Genomic DNA, 16,593 nt, shown 5'->3' with positions numbered 1-16,593 from the left:
CTCGTCCTTGAGCCGAAAGATAAGTTCACAAACCTAATCCATTAGCATGTGATCCACTTTCCCTGTATCGGATATTATCTACGAGCTCTATAAATTCTCTAAGTACTTTGTTTTGCCTGTGGCTCTTGCAAATGATATTTCTCTCCAGTTTTAGATCTCATTGCACATAGTTAAACGCCATCCAAGAAAACGTTGTCACGCCATCAACAGTTGGTGATCTCTGCTGGTGGAAGGGCGCAGGGATACGTCCAAAGAACTATCTACAACAACCATTGGTCTTAGCGTCCTATCTCTGTATTTTGCTTTTGAGGTCACTTTTGACAGTAAGCCAAAAATAATTATAGAAAGAAATCTGTGGTGATATCCAAACTCTAAAACAACCCAGGAGTGACGGCCATCCAGGGAGAGCTGCTGAAACGTTTTGGAATAAAACCTGGGCAAGCCAACAACAGGCCCTGTTCTACAGGATGCAACTTCAGGGACTTCAGGAAAGTCTTTCTGATTTTAAGGAAGTTGAATGATGCAATCCAACCATGTGACCAGAAGCAGTAGTAACGGAACATTTGTGAAAGTTGTTGCCGAGACTGCAGGGATTCTCAAGAGAGACGCCAAATGAAGTCAGGAGACCGCCATGATGGGGCCAGAAAGCACTGGAAATTTATACTCCCCTTTGTTTGGTAAAATCAATCTATTTTGATTATTTTTTTCCATTTTAAGCAATTTGCATCTTTGTGTCTAACCTGAAGGCCGTCCCTTCTGATAAAGATTCCTTGATACTTTTTTCTCACAGCTTTGAGGAATTGTGTAAGATTTCTTCAAGAAGCCATCTAAATCCAGTAGCGGCTGCAGAACCACACCACACCGAGAATCACGTGAGGACTCTGAGAGATAGCTCTGCGTTCACACACCGCCTCTACAACTTTCAAGCCTTGTGTGGTCTTTAGAGGTATGCTGAATGAGCCCAGTTTCCCCTAACTTTAAAAGGAACACAGTTTCAGTCATTTAAGTTGAACTGAGGATTAAATTTAAAAAAAAATGTGTAAAGTACTTGGTGTATTTTGAGTGTTCGATACATGCTTCTTCACATCTCTTAGCCTGTTTTCTTTCAGACGTAGTCCCTTCATCTATACCAATTTTACGTTGACTATAACATGAACTGTCATAGGCAGTACTGTTTCTATAATCACCTTCCACAAAGCATAACATTTGTTATAAGCTTTTTTTTTCCTGTCTCCAATTGTCTCTTTGCTAAATAAATGTAAAATAAGTTTTTATTTCCATCACATAAAGTACAATATGAAAACTGAGTGTACCTGGAGTTAGATAAAAGTTTCCTCTTTAGCTTAATAAGCATTATTAATAAGTTTTTAGGAAATTGTATACATATGTGTATGTGTAAATCCAGTCTAGAATCTTATATATAGGTATATCCCTTAGTAATATAGTGAATAATTATTGAGAGGGCAACAACATATTGATGCCCATAACTGAATACAATTTTCTGAAAGTTCAATAAGAATCAGTCAACAAACTTGTCCCTGTAACTTGGTACTGGTCATTTAAGTGATTGAATACATTTTAAAAGCCTTATTTTGAATGTGAAAAATGTAAAATATTTTGAGTATTTGCCTTTAGTAAAGGGATACAATGCTCAAAATCAAAATTTTTATTTTCTTATGATCTTAGATTTCATTATAGCCTGTCAGTTATTTGCATGTGGCATTTCAATTTGATTAACTCTAAAAAATTTTCCCTCATTTCAATCAATATTTTCTTTTGTGTGTAGCCACAGTAAAGAGTTACATCCTTCTCTAAAGTCTTTTTAACCTTGCATCTCGAATTTCCCTTCTGTACTACTCATGTTCTTCCTATATTCCTGCCATTATCCAATACTTACATACTTCACTTTTAATTAATTAAGTAAATAAGTGCTTACACAGGCATACAGTTTTAACCAACACTCAGTTCCTTCCTGTCGTCTATTAGTGTCAACACTTGAGTGTTTAATAGGCAGTTTTCAAATGATAACCAAACACTTGCATATTCTTTTTTCTGAGACAGGCATGTGGAAATCATAATCAGAGAAATGTAGTTGAACCTTCGGTAGACAGACTGCACTATAAAGTACTCTGCCAATTAAATTGATGCTACTCATCAAAATTAACATTGCAAGCAGTATGCTTCTCTTCTATGTATCTAGTTCTTTGGTCATTTTCCCTTGCATTTATTTGGCACACTCATATGTATTTCTACATATGACAGTTAATTTTAAGTGTCACCCTCAGTGGGCCACAGTGCCCGGACATTTGGTCAACATTATTCTGGGTGCATGTGTGGGGGTGTTTCTGGATGAGACAAACATTTGTGTCAGTAGACTGAGGAAAGCAGTAGAGCCCTGAATAGACCTAAAGGCTGAGTAAGAGGGAGCTCCTTCTACCTGACTGAGCCAGAACATAGATCTTTTCCTGCCTTAGGACTCGAACTAAAACGGCTTTTCTTGGGTCTTGAGCCCACTGGCTTTCAGGCTGCAACTAAACTGTCAGCAGCCCTGTATCTCAAGCTTGCTGACTGCAGATCTTGGAATTTATTAGCCTTCGTAATCACGTGAACCAATTCCTTATAATAAATCGCTCTCTCTCTCCTTTTATATATATGTGCACACACAGACACATACACACATACACACATTTACACATAAATATACATATATATATATATATATATATATACACACACATCCTTTTGGTTCTGTTTCTCTGAAAGAGTCTACCTAATACACTATGTTATACAATTAAAATAGAAATCAAGACAACATAAAATTTCATAAAATAAAAATATTTTTGAAAATTGCTATTATATTCTTTAAGCCATATTGTTATGTAAATAGAAACAAAATTCCTGAAAAATATTTCAGCTGTTAGTTGTATTCATAAGGTAGGAAAGCTGCTCCACCTTTGTCTGTCGCCTAACTCCTTTCCCTCATTTATAGAGAAGGATCCTGTGGCCCAGAGAGGGAAAGTTACTTCCAAATACTACAGATTTGGATCAATATCACCTTGCTTTATTTAAATTAGTCTCACCATTCATAAGAACCAGGGATCAAAAAATCTCAAAAATATCTTCATATATGTTATCTTCTAGGCATAATTACAAGTCATATTTTAAGAGAAGTATAAGAAAAGGAAAGGTATTATTTAACTATAGTCTGGAAATGTAAAATTTACAGAAAGAGATTAAATTAATAATTTACAGATAGCCTTGTAAGAATCAGTCTCAGGGAATTGATAAATGCTCCATAGTAGAAGAGTGTCAATGAAATAATGAGGGGTGAACGACTGATAACATTTTATAAACCTTGGTTTATAGCACTGCATTCTTGTTTCGGAAAGGTGCGCTGTTGATCTTGAGAAATGAGGTTTGTGCAAAAATTAATGCATATTATAAGCCATAAGAAAAAGAATTTTACGTATTCCTTCATTCAAATATTTCCTTCAATATGCAAAAGAAATTTCTTAATTTCTCAAAGAATTTTATGAGAAGATATATTGTCAGACACGACATGGGTGGGTTAAAAAATTTCACTCATTGCGATTTTTGTGAGCATAGCTTTTTTCTTTTTTTATAGTACACAGTAACAAAGACAGAGCTATTACAGAAACACTCATGGAAATAGAGCCATAAAATCTGTGAATTTAGAAATCAAGGCATAAAGTCACAAGAATAATCTTACATTTTGAATTAAAAACATCTCAGGAATAGAAAAAATAAATATAAGATTAATTTGAATGAAACCTAAGGCTATTTGAACTATTTTGCATTGTATAAAACATGATTCACAAGAAACTATGTAATTTTGAAATATAGACATTGAATACTATAGATATAACACAGAAGGCCTTTTTTCCCAGAAGGCTTAAGTTAGAGGATCAATCTAGCAACTCCCCCGACACTAATAGGGGTATCAAGATTTTATGATCAAAATCACATTATGAGAAAGGATGTAAAAAATAATCTTTGAAAATTGTGAAAGAAACCACTGCAAATTTCAACATCTAGTTCAAGGAAAAAATTATTGACAATATCTTAATATAACTTCCACATTTTTTCAAATGGGGAACTTGATACTAGCATTGTATAAAATAAACCATAAAATTTTACTGGGTTTCTGTCTGCTGGCCTTTTTCTTGCAAACTGAATAAGAGATGGCATTTAAGAAGACTTATCTACCATGTGTTGATAATTTCATGATATAGTTGGTAGGATTACCAGAAGATTAATTTTCATAATTGCTCTGCACCCAGAGCTACCCTATAGAATTCTCAGGAATGAAATTTGCACAGCAAGAACCCTGCTTAGACTGTGTCTTTGTAATACCATGACTGATCACTTCAAACAAATGATCTACAGTGTTAGCATTCAGAGATTGATGACTTCTCTATTTGGAACTGTTCAGCTTTAAATGCGTTTAATAAATCTCAAATAAATTAAAATTTGAGAACTTCTAATAAGTTTTAATATTTTTATTCTAATGCTATCATGAAATCAATGTGTTAAATATCACTTTAATGACTCCAGGAAGTAATGACCTCGAGAACATGACTTCCTATTTTTACTCTTTCTAACTTACATTTTAAATAACTTACATTTTTAATATTTCCTTCACGTTTGTACGAAGAAAAAGAATCACCTTAAGAACATAGAGCACAAAATCGTGACCCCTGTTTCAATCTTCTAAGTCCTCTAACTTCTCTGAAGTAAACCCTATGAAATGTTTATCTTTCCAACTTATTTCTAATATTTATGTTCATATAGTTCCTTCTCAACATAAATCATAGTAGATAAGTCATAGTAGATATATATTTTGTGTGATTTTTTCCGCACATGATAACATGTCTAAGAAATCTTCTATGCAATTTCACAAAGGTCTACCTCATATCCCATTTTATGTATGAATTCTTCCCTCTCTCTGTTTTTTTCCTGCTAGAAACAGTATTGCAAAGGATATCCTTTTAAATATATGTTTGCATACCCAGGCATATATTCCTGAATTCTAGATTCCTAGGATTAAATTGTTGGGCCAAATAATGCGCATACTTGATACTTTAATCGCATCTATTGTTACTTTCTCAAAAGCACATATAATTTTACATTCCCACAACACTGTTTGAAAGTACACATTTCTTCTCAATTTGCAATCTCTTATTTTATTTATAAAGTTTTCCAACGCATAATTCAAAATGGGGTGACATACTCAACATATATTCAGATATTTATAGAAAAAATTAATAATATCTTTATATTTTGCCAGGTTTTTATATAGTTATTCTTTTCTTGTTGATTTATAGAAGCTTTGTGTATATATATTTTTATATATATATATATATATATATATATATAAAATTACAAATACTTTCTGTTGTATTGTATTAGTTGGGTTTCTGCTGCTATAATCCTCTTTAAAAACAAGCTCTGAATGTCAAGCTTACAAAGACAGTCATTTACTCTTCTTGATCATAGGTCTGTAGATTGTCTGGGATTTGGCAAATTTTGCCTGGTCCCGACTGGACTCGATTCTACTCTGGAGGTCAAGTTCAGGTATCTTTCACATGTCTTATGCAAGAAACCATTATCTACTTGGGCAAGTTTTTCTCATAGTGATGGCGAAAGTGCAAGAGAACAACTCTGACCACATCAACACATTTAAAACCCCTGTTTGGAATGTATGTGCACTGTATGAAGAAAATTTGTGAACTAGTGATCCTGTCCATCAGTATATCGTGAATGTTTCTCCAAATCAATTGCTTATGCTGTTGTTTTGGTACAAGCTGTAAAATCTGCATTCTAATAACCTGTTCCTTTGTAAATTCTGGATTTTGTGTCTTACCTAAGTGTCCATGCTAATCATGAATAAATATCATCCTATGTTTTCTCTTAATTTTTTTATAGTTTTGACTTTTGCATTTAGATCCTTGTTCCATTTGCAGGTTCTTTATGTGTACATTTTAAATGAAAACATTTTTTGTGAGCTTTAACTTATCTTTCCTATTGCCACAACGTAATTTTTATTGTCATTTCTGCATGAATTTGAAACGCCATCTTCATGTACTCAATTGCCACATATAAATTGGTTTCTTTCTTGCTTTTTTCATTTTTTTCTTCTAATCTACATCTCTATTTCTGCACCAGAACCACATAGTTCTCATTTCTGCAGCTTTACAAAATCTTTGGTTACATAGTAAATCAAGTCCTAGCTTACTGTTTTGGATTTTTTTGACCTTTTCTATATATTTTCTCTTTTGGATGACCTAAAGATTAAGTTTTCCTTTCTCAATTTAAAAATACTTCTGGGATTGTGAGAAAAAAAAGAATATAAAAATAACATAGATTGATCCATCTGAAATTGCTAATCTTTCCTCCTTTTAGACCCACAAAAATAGCAATCATTGTGATTCAACCTAATATATAAAATTCATTCGGAAGAAATGACATGTATACAATATTAACTGTTCCCATAAAGGAATATAATGTAGATTTTCCCTGACATATTTTTGTTTGGTTGGTTTGGTTTTCACCTGGCTTTTTCATAATTTTTTTAGGTATATCAATAAGGTCTCTAAGGTTTAATTTGTTGTTAACAAATGGGAATTATTTTGCATTAGATTTCCGTATTGCTATTGCTGATTTATAGGAAAGATATTGCTTTTTCACAAAGCTGACGTTGAAAGGAAGTGAAGTATAGTGGTCCCTATCAAAAGGCTCTGAAGCCAGGCTACTTTGGTTCAAATCCTAACTCTACCACTTATTTGAAGAATGATATTAAGGAGTTCCTGCCCTTGGCATGTTTTCTTCTCTACAAATAAGCTATCATAACACTTTCTGCCATGAAGTATGGTTTCCCAAATTCCTCTATCTATTGTCCTCTTTCAAGATTACCACCTCAAATCAGTGACCTGTCTGTGTACGTGTGTGTTCCTGGGGGTGGGGGCGGGGGGGGGGGCTTGTCATTGGGAGAGATGTGAGAAGCAAGCTTGCAAAGACAAACTTTGCTCCTGTCTATGAGGTAATTTCATTTTCCTTGATTCGGTAGGTCGTATTCTGCTAAATTGTTGAGCAAAAGTCAAGCAGCAGTTTCTGAAAGCTTTCTTAGGATTTTAATTTCATATAAAATTTATTAAAGTGTTAAAATACAAAACCAAACATGTCATCTGAACATCCATCATAGCAGAAATGTATAGAAATTCTACATTTTTACATTGCAGTGTAAGAAGTTTGAAATATTGTATTAACCAAATGTAATACATCCTAAGACAGAAAAGAATAGAGACTTAGTGAACAGGACTAACTTCAGTTAAGTAAGTAGAACAAGGTAATGTAAATTGAGCAAAATGAGAGAAATTCAGAGAAGAAAAGCCAGACATGAAGAGGTGACATTTACCCCACACTTTAATTGGGCAAAGAGAAAAACTCCTAATCTGAGTATATCCTTTTTTTCAGGCACTTTTTTATTATTACATTTTTAAGTATACAGGTCAATAGTTTTTATTATATACACAGTTAAGTTATACCATCATCACAGTCAATTTTAAAACATTTACGGCACCCCGAAAAGAACATCACATGTATTCTTTAGCTCTCACCCCACTATACTCCACTCCTCAAGGATGAAGCAACTGCTAGTCTACTTTCTGCCTCCATGGATTTGTCTATTCTGGACATAGCATTTAATAGATTAATATCATATTAACCTTTTGTAACTGGCTTCTCTCACTTACTGTAATGATTTTAAGTTTCATCCATGTTATAGCAGTTATCATTATTTCATTCCTTTTAACAGCAGAATAATATTCCATTCTATGGATGTACCATATTTGTTTATCCATTCATCAGTTGATGGAGATTTGGATTGTTTCTACCTTTTGCCTGTTATGGACAAAGCTGCTGTAAACATTCATGTGCAAGTTTTTGTTTGGACAGACGTTTTCATTTCTTTCGCAATATACCCAGGAGTGGAATTGCTAGGTCATAGATAATTCTGTATTTAATTATGTGAAGAACAGCCACACTGTTGACCAAAGTTGCTATGGTGTACGAATGCTCTGACTTCCCTCTAGCAGTGTAAGAGTGTTCTGGTTTCTCCAGATTGTTGCCTTGTTATTATCCGTTATTGTTTTTTTTTTTTTCACTCTAGCCATCCTTGTGAGTGTGAAGTAGTATCACACTGTGGTTTTTATTTGAATTTTCCTTATAGATAATGACACTAAACACCTTTTTAATGTTCTTATTGGTCATTTGTATAATGCCATTGGAGAAACGTCTATTCAGATCCGTTGCCCTTTTTCTTTTCTTTTTTTTTTTAAAGATTTCATTTTTCCTTTTTCTCCCCAAAGACCCCTGGTATATATTTGTGTATTTTTAGTTGTAGGTCCTTCTAGTTGTGGCATATGGGATGCTGCCTCAACATGGCCTGATGGGCAGTGCCATGTCCACGCCCAGGATCGGAACAGGCAAAACCCCAGACTGCCGAAGCGGAGCGCGTGAACTTAACCACTTAGCCACGCGGCCACCACTCATTGCCCGTTTTTTAGTTGAGTTGTCTTTTATTCACTGAGTTCCAAGTGTCCTTTATGCATTCTGGATACAAGTCGTTTCTTAGATATATAACTTGCAAATATGTTCTTCCATTCTGTGATTTGTCTTTTCATTTTCTTGATAACGTTCTTTGAAGCACACAAGTTTTAAAGTGGTCGTCTCTTTCCTTCGTGATTATTCTATTTATTGTCTGTAAGCAGCTTGTTTCTCATAAAATGCTGTATTAGATTGTGAGGACTGCCATGAAAAAGCACCACAAATTAGGTGACAAACAACAGGAATTTATTGTTTCACAGTTCTGGAGGCTAGAAGTCCAAAATCAAGACTTCTGAAGGGTTGGTTCCTTCAGAGCGCTGTTGGGGAGAATCTGCTCCCTGTCTCACCTAGCTTCTGTTGCTTTACTGACGGTATTCAGTGCTCTCCTTGGCTGGTAGGAGCATCAGTCCAGTCTCTGCCTCATCTTCACACGCTGTCCTCCCTGTGTATGTGTCTATCTCCAAATTTCCCCCTTTTATAAGGTTGTCAGTCATATTGGATTAGAGGCCTGCCCTACTCTGGTACAACCTCATCTAAACTTAGCTAATTACATCTGCAACAACCCTAATTCCAAGGACGGACACATTCTGAGGTACTTGGAGTTAGGACTTGAACCTATGAATTTTTGAGAAACAATTCAAGTCATAGGTACATCATCAAATAAATAAATACATGTCGAGTACTTAGATATTACTTAATAAAATCTTGAAATTTACATAAAATAACTATTTTCAAGGCTTTTCCCATACATTGTCTCTTTTATTTTCCTCATAACCACCTAGTTTGATAATCAGTACTTATTTTTGTCTTCATTTTATAGATGAAGCAGTTGACATCTAGAAGGATTACTGATTTGCCCCAGTTTATTAAGTGTCTATGTAACAAGAACACAAAGGTGCCATCTCCCACTCTACGTCCTCTCCAGGGCCTTTTACATTCCTAAGGGTAATGCCTATGACTATACCTATCTATTTAAAGGGAAGGTGGCACTGATAAAAGTTGCAAAGCTTATATACTTCTGTGAATGTGTGGGAAATAAATGCTCTAGGAAGATTGCATAACATTTTATCTAACAAACCTAATGCCTGTCTGCTGTGAGTTCTACTCAGCTAGATAACATAGGAAAGACAGAATGAATAAAAAGCATTATCCTTGCTTTCAACGTACATATTGTCTATTAGAGAAGTTAAGAATAATATGGAAAAGGATGAATAGGAAAACAAGATCAGAGAAACTATGATGAATTGTTCAATTTTGTGATTCAGACAGTGGTCAAAGGAGAATTAAATTTGGGTGGCTTGGAGTATTCTGGGATGGCTTTATTATGAAAATTGGACTTGAATTAGGGACTGATGTAAGGAGATGGAGCCTGAAGTCATACAAAGGAGGGAGCATTCCAGACAAGGGGAAAAACGTGAACCAAGGTAACAAATGGAATTGTGAATCCTCTCTCTCAGGGAAAGGGACAATTCAGGGTACGGTAGTACAGAGAAAAAAAATAATTGAAGAATTAATAATAACAATTGAAATATTAAACTTGCCATTCTTCTCATTTCTTTACTCATATTTGTTGATTAATAGGTGACTGAACTAGTAACTATAAAATTTTATGTTCATTCCAAAGCATTCACCCAGCAAGAAGAGAACCACTCTGAAAAATAAGATCAAGTTTTCATTTCATGGTATTAAGGAAAATTAGCACATATTCAAAGTAGTGGTTTAAACTCCCTGTACCTTAAGTGTTTCATCAGTCTACCTACTGAGTAGGTATGGAGTATGGGTCATGAAAGAGCAAAGTTCCCCTTCAAGCAAAGTCAACCCTAATCTGGTGGGTCAGTGCTTTAACCTCACAGCCTACTCAATCCATCTCTATTTTTCTGGAACTACCAACAAGGCTGCCAAATGTGATCCATGCACTTGTCCACTAGAAACTGAATGGGAGCCATCAACTCATTTCACACAGGTCAGCAAACAGCAATCAAAGGCTAATGGCTTTCTGTCACCACGAGCCCAGGCTAGGTGCAAAGGCCGACCTGGAGGTTAGAGGCTCTGCATCCCATTACCTATCCCAGCAGCTGTCTATTCCCCCTCTAAAAAGCAATTTACTTGGTGCAAAATTGAAAGTAGTACTTGATTTGCTGTTTTCCCAGAGCTGCTTTTGAAATGCCCAGAAGTTTTTAAGGTGGCAGAACTGATGGACTGGCCTCTTTGTTAAGTATCTGGCAGGTTTGAGGGAGCAGTGGTGAGAGAACTAATAAAGAGAAAAGCCAAGCTATGCCATGGCAAGAGTGAATCACCATTTGATATGTGACAAAGACTCTTGGGCTAAAATCCTCATACAACTGTTGTTAAATGTCAAATAGAGCCACACAACGGTGTTTCCAAGGAAAGCTTTTCTTTCACAAAGCAACTGTTAATTGATGTCAGTGATTAGAGATGGATCAGTTGAAAATACTTTTCTGTCTACATCATTAACAAACTGGAATTATAGGAATAGTAACAACTTAAAACATTTGATGTCAATATACTATAACTCTAGTAATGTTTATCTTCAGAAATAGTTTGTCCCAAACTGTTAAATAAGCAAGTTGCATATGTCTTGTCCTAAATTTTAGGAAAGCTTTGCCTTAAAATTAATAGAAAACTATCAAAAATGGAAAATCAAGAATAGTGGGTGGATATACACTATAATTATTTAAGATTGGGCTTTACGTACCCTCGAATGCATAAGTCATACCCAAAGTTCTAGTAAGCTTTTGTTGATTCATTTTATTATTTTTCATCAAGAAAGTGCTTCTAATTATATAATATTTAGGATCCAAATAATTTGGATGCATCCCTATCAACTAACTAATCATTTTATTAATCTATGAAAAGCTATAACCACCATGTCTGTCTATGCTTCTCAGTCTACGCAAACATCACTAGAAACAATATTTGAAAAGATTCCTTTCTGTGGGCCTCTGGGGGGAGACACAGCCCAAAGAGTGGTTGCAGCATTTTCTCAGGCTAGTTTATAGCATAACTACACACAGAGATGCACACACAAATACAGGTACAAATGCATAACAAAGATAAAGGTGGAGTGAAAACAGACACTAAGATCTGAAAAAGGCTCAACAAGAAAGAAATCTAAAATATCTCATTTCACTTAGATGTCTAACTGCATTTAGCAAGACATAAAATTACATTTAGTTAACGGAGAAATTATATGACCTCCAATAAAATGTCTCAGCTTGTCAGTAATGCTTCGTAGGGTGAAATAATCCTCAGAATTTACAAAAGCCTTATAAGACCCTATATTATTTATTTTATACTTTAGCTCAAATAATAATCATAATGTTTAATCATTGCCATTGACTTTCCCACAAATTATGAGTGTATGTGTGCATGTACTGTATGATTCAAAGTTAATTATGTATCCCCAGGAACACCCCAGTGATTTTCAACACATCATATAAATCTGTTCCCAGAATAGCTTTAAAATATTGATATATGAAAAATATCTTAGAGTCAAATCAAAGTTCAGGGATATCCTAAGTCATGTTATTTTAGCAAACAGATATAATTTAAATTCTAAAGTAACTTGCCTTGAAAGCTACTATTTTTGTTAATACTTTAAAAAAGACTTTATTTAGTCTTAGAAAAAAGTACAGAAAGTTCTTGTATGCCCTCTACTCAGCTTCCATAAAGGTTAACATCTTCTACAATCATAGTATATTTATCAAAACCAGTAAATTAACAGGTGTCAATACCACTAACCAAGCTACAGACCTTATTTGAATTTCACCCTTTCTTCCCCTCGTGTCCTTTCAAGAATCCAGTCCAGGATCCCACATTGTATTTAGTTTTTGTCTCTTTAGTCTCATCTTTCCTAGTCTTTCATTCTGTCAGTTCTCTTTCAACAGGAATTTCATTTATTTTCTGAAGCAAGAAGATAGACAGTGATTTCCACTGATTGTCTACTGTCACAATGATTTTATTATTGATTTTATTGATTGATTGATTTTATTATTGTGTCCGCTAAATTAAATGAGAAGTAATCAATAATTTTGTGAAAATATATACAATCGCACAAAAATTTAGGGTCATGTAAGGAAGAATAACTTGAACCTGTATGTTGTTCATGTATAATCATGATATGTTTTTGCCTTATCTTATTATCATTATATCTTTTAGAAATGTGTTGTCAATTCCGTTTTGCATGTGATGAAATTGAAGCACAGAAAAGTAACTTGCCCAAAATCACAGCTGATAAGGAACACACCAGAATCTCAAAACAAGTTTTTTGTATTACAATCATATGCTCTAGACAACCTCCAATGCATGAGTTCTGCTGACAGGTACATAGGATTAGATTTTTATAGACTGAAGGATCTAACTCCTAAACAATCTAGATCCTTTTCAGCTGCCTTGCACAGCTTCAACCGCCCACTCACACCAAAATGTGACACGACCCAATAGAACTGTTGCTTGCCAAGCCCTAGTGTGATCAATAGATATCAACTTTTCACTTAATTTTTCTGTTTTTCCATTAGGCAGTGTCAAATATCACATATACACAAATAAGTCATGCTAACATCTTTCATATAAATTTCAATGAGCCCAATAGTCCCTATCTGAATACCAGTGCTAAATTTCCCCCTTCATATTGCCTCCCAGTTTTGAAAGGAGTCATGTTCAGAGACATCTATCCATACACCTTTCCCCAAATTTTCTTGTCACCAAGTTACCATGAGACCTGAGCTGACACTCATGAACGGGGTGTTGTCTGACTCAATAATCCATAAAGTTGGGCATGTCCAGCAGCACTCCCTCATCAAATGGAAGTGATATATACATGACTGAGTGACATATACAGGCCCAAGCAGGCCCTGAAGGCACAAGTAAGTTAAATGAAGAAGTGGCCTAAATGCCCATGGTCCCTACTCCTGCCACACTACCTTCTTTCTCTCAGCCTGCACCTAAGGTGTCATGGAGAGTTCCCAACAATCAGTTGACAGAGGAAGAGGAGACTCATGTCTGGTTTAGAGATGGTTCTCATAATATGTAAGCACCACCCAGAAGTGGAAAGCTGCAGCGCTAAAACCTATTTCTAGGACATCCCTGAAGGAAAGAGGTGAAGGCAAATTCTCCCAGTGGGCAGAAGCTTGAGCAATGCACCTGGTTGATCACTTTTCTTGGAAGGACGAATGGTCATATGTGCAGTTATATACGAAACCATGGGCCATAGTCAGGAATTAGAAGGAATGTGATTGAAAAATTGGTGACAAGGAAATTTAGGAAGAAGTATGCAGATAGACTCTCTGAATGCACAAAAAATATGAAGATATCTGTGTCCCATGTTAATGCTTGCCAGAGGGTGACTTCCACAGAGGAGTATTTTAATAATCAAGCTCTGTTCTGTGGATACCAGTCAACCTGTTTCTACAGCCACCTTTGTCATCATCTAATAGGCCCATAAACAAAGTGGCCATGGTGGCAAGGATGGAGGTTATGTATGGGCTCAGCCACATGGACTTCCACTCACCAAGGCAGGCTTATCTACAGCCACTGCTGAGGGCTCAGTCTGCTAGCAGCAGAGACCAATACTGAGCTCCAGATATCACGCTATTCCCTGAAGTGATTAGCCAGCCACCCGGTGGCAGGTTCATTACACTAGACAACTTCCATCATGGAAGTGTCAGTGTTTTGTCCTTACTGAAATAGATACTTACTTTGGATACAGATTTGCCTTCCCTGCATGTAATGCTTCTGCCAAATCTACCATCTGTGGGCTTATAGAATGCCTTATTCATGATCATGGTACCAAACACAGCATTGCTTCTGGTCAAGGAATTCACTTCACAGCATTTTGCACACCAGCCTGAAGCAGTTGGCTTAACAAAACAGTGGAATGGCCTTTTGACAACCTAGGCACAGCACAGCTAGATGGCAATACCTTGTAGGGCTAGGGCAAGGTTCACCAGAAGGCTATATATGCTCCAAATCAACTTCCAATATACGGTGCTGTTTCCTCCATAGCCAGGATCCACGGGTCAAGGAATCAAGCAGTGAAAATGGGAATGGTGTCGCTCACTATTACCCTCTAGCAATCCAGTGGAAAAATTTATGCTTTCTGTTTCCATGACCTTATGCTCTGTCGGCCTAGAAGTCTTTGTTCCAAAGGAAGGGATGCTTCCACCAGGAAACACAACAATGATGCTATAGAACTGGAAGTCAAGACTACCACTTGGCTGCTCTGGACTCCTCATACCTCTGAAACTACAGGAAAAGAAGGGAGTTATTGTACTGGATGGGGTGACTGATCTTAGCTATCAAAGGGAAGTTAGGTTCCTACTCCACAATGGAGGTAAGGAAAGCATGTCTGTAATATAGGAGATCCCTTTGGTATCTCTCAGTGTTACCACGCCCTGTGACTAAGGTCAAAGGAAAACTACAACAACTGAATCCAGGCAGGACTACTAATAGACCAGTCCCTTTAGGAATGAAAGTTTAGGTCATCCCACCAGGTAAAGAACCATGACCAGCTGAAGAGCTAGCTGAAGGCAAAGAGAATATAGAACGAATAGTGGAAGAACGTAGTTATAAATAACAACTACAACTATGTAAGTAATTCCAGAAACAAGGACTATAATTGTTATAACTGTTCCTCTTTATTTTGTTATAAATATGTTTGTATGTAAGTGTGTATAGGAAATATCTTTGTTTCCCTCTCTCTCTTATTTCATCATCATGTAACATAACATTTATTGACTTATTATCATAATATTTAAGTATTGTTAATTTCATATAAGAGTATTTAAGTTGTGGGATACCAAAGAGAAGCCTAAACAGAACTCAGGAACTTTACCTCCTGTTCTAGAGAAGGGGTTACTGTGTTTTCAGTTACATGCAGGAGAGTTGTATCAAGTTAGGCAGAATTCTAACCTTGTTATTGCCTTTATTTAAAGATTAAGTACAGTTAAGAAGATGTGTATGAGTGCCAAGTTGGCAAAGGGTGGACTTATGATGGTTAATTTTATGTTTCAACTTGACTGGCCTAAGAGATGTGCAGATATTGGTTAAGCAGCATTTGGGGTATGTCTGTGAGGGTGTTTCTGGATGAGATGAGCGTTTGAATTGATAGACTGAGTAAAGCAGATTGTCCTCCCTAGTGTGCGTGGGCTTCATCCAATCCATTGGAGGCCTGAAGAGAACAAAAGGTGAGGCAAGAGAATATTCACTCACTGCCTGTTTTTAAGCTGGGACATCCATCTCCTCCTGTACTCAGACTGGAGCTTAAACCACGGGCTCTCTTCCGTCTCCAGCCTGCAGACGGGAGATCACGGGATTTTTCAGCCTCTGCAATTGCGTGAACCAATTCCTTATAATAAATCTCTTTCTTTCTTTATAAATATGTATAATAATTTATATAATCTTAGTCCATTTGGGCTACTATAGAAAAATGCCATAGACTGAGTAGCTTATTAACAACAAACATTTATTTCTCACAGTTCGGAGAAATCTGAAATTTCAGAGGCTAGAAATCTGAGATTAGGGTACCAGTATGGTCAAGTGCGGGTCCTCTTCCAAGTCTCAGACTCTGTTGCATCCTCACATGGTGAAAGGAGTGAGGGAGCTTTTGGCTCTCCTTTACAAGAGCTCTAATCCCATTCATAAGGGTTCCATTCTCATGACCGAAGCACCTCCTAAGGGACCACCTCCTTACCATTACATTGGGCATTAGGATTTCAACTTATGAATTTTGGAGGGACACAAATTTTCAGACCATAGTCTTCTGCACCCTGGTCCCTCAAAATTCATGTCCTTCTCACATACAGAATACATTCATTACATTCCACAACTTCAAAAGTCTTAATTTGTTCCAGCATCTACTCAAAAGTCTAAGTCCAAAGTCTCATCTACATATTACCTAAATCAGATATGAGTGACAGTCAAAGTGTAATTCCTTCTAAGGCAAATTGC

General features: G+C 36.1%; 1 long non-coding RNA gene across 6 annotated transcripts in view; it reads left to right on the top strand.

The window, feature by feature from the left end:
• The first annotated feature begins 239 nt into the window (after nucleotides 1-239).
• LOC139079838 (uncharacterized) overlaps nucleotides 240-16,593 on the top strand; it is a 95,012-nt gene continuing 78,658 nt past the window's right edge. For 5 of the 6 annotated variants that reach the window (XR_011533797.1, XR_011533801.1, XR_011533799.1 and 2 more), the window contains exons 1-2: nucleotides 374-677; nucleotides 791-946. This is a non-coding gene — a long non-coding RNA (uncharacterized lncRNA). Of the gene's footprint in view, nucleotides 678-790; nucleotides 947-5,517; nucleotides 6,138-16,593 lie in introns of those variants that run through there. The other variant, XR_011533796.1, reaches the window with a different exon arrangement.

The sequence above is a fragment of the Equus przewalskii genome, chromosome 27 (genome assembly GCF_037783145.1).
Source record: "Equus przewalskii isolate Varuska chromosome 27, EquPr2, whole genome shotgun sequence".
Lineage (NCBI taxonomy): Eukaryota > Metazoa > Chordata > Mammalia > Perissodactyla > Equidae > Equus > Equus przewalskii.
The sequence above is the reverse complement of the archived record's forward strand: the minus strand, read 5'-3'. Positions and strand labels throughout refer to the sequence as shown.